Raw genomic sequence first — 856 nt, 5'->3', positions numbered from 1 at the left:
GTAAGACTTCTTTGTCTGTCTGAAGCCGAGCAGATGCAAGCGACCCCAGTGTCACCGTTATGATGCCTCAGGATATGAGAGATATTTCTGCGCAAATAGCAGAAAATATGAGAGCTATCTCCGCCCATACTTCGGCTCTGGAGCATATAAATTGCTTGGCACTATTCCAAAAATCATTCAGCTGTGAACAAACTTCCATCAGTTTCAAACAATTGCTCTATAACTTGTTCGGCAATATTCAAGATGGCACAGGAACGTCATAGTAAGTACAAATTTTAAAGATTAATTTATGCTTTTAAGAATGTAAAAAATGTACAGCTGATTACAATTGATAAATAGGTTTATAATTTCACAGATGTGCAAAGACAATATGGTGTGGAATATTCTGCATTCGACGAAATAGATCATTCTGGTAATTAATGTTTTCTATACATTCCTAATATATATATATATATATTTAGGTATTCATTATTAATTTACTTTTATTGGTGACTTTTAGCAAGAGCTGCATTAGTCGACGTCTGTGGAGAAGGTGAGTTATTTCTATCTATGTGCTATTAATAAACTGCAATATTATATTTATCTTATTTTATATAGATGTATTTTAATTCCTAGAATTTTTGGAGCTACCAGTAAAGGATACCGTCCGTCGCAACACGTCATCAAGGTGAGCCGTCGTGTGGAAAACGTCATTCAAGAGAGCCGGAAGAGGTGTAACTCAGATGACGCAGAGGCCCCCAGCACGTCAACACGAACAACCGCAGCGAGACCGGCAAAATGTCTTAAAATAGTGATCGTTTCTCCAGTAATGAGGACCGACGATGGAGATTCGAACGCATCATTGAGCGGTAAGTTT

At 37.6% G+C, this 856-nt stretch overlaps 1 long non-coding RNA gene across 1 annotated transcript; it reads left to right on the top strand.

Moving 5' to 3' along the window:
- Positions 1-6: 6 nt before the first annotated feature.
- LOC107580392 (uncharacterized) lies at positions 7-628 on the top strand. Its single transcript, XR_001608633.1, has 3 exons — positions 7-412; positions 500-532; positions 616-628. It is a non-coding gene; the product is annotated as an uncharacterized lncRNA (long non-coding RNA).
- The last annotated feature ends 228 nt before the right edge of the window (positions 629-856 follow it).

Source organism: Sinocyclocheilus grahami, unplaced genomic scaffold, assembly GCF_001515645.1.
Source record: "Sinocyclocheilus grahami isolate Dianchi unplaced genomic scaffold, SAMN03320097.WGS_v1.1 scaffold32532.1, whole genome shotgun sequence".
NCBI lineage: Eukaryota > Metazoa > Chordata > Actinopteri > Cypriniformes > Cyprinidae > Sinocyclocheilus > Sinocyclocheilus grahami.
Note: the sequence above shows the minus strand (reverse complement) of the source record. Positions and strands in the feature narration are given on the sequence as shown.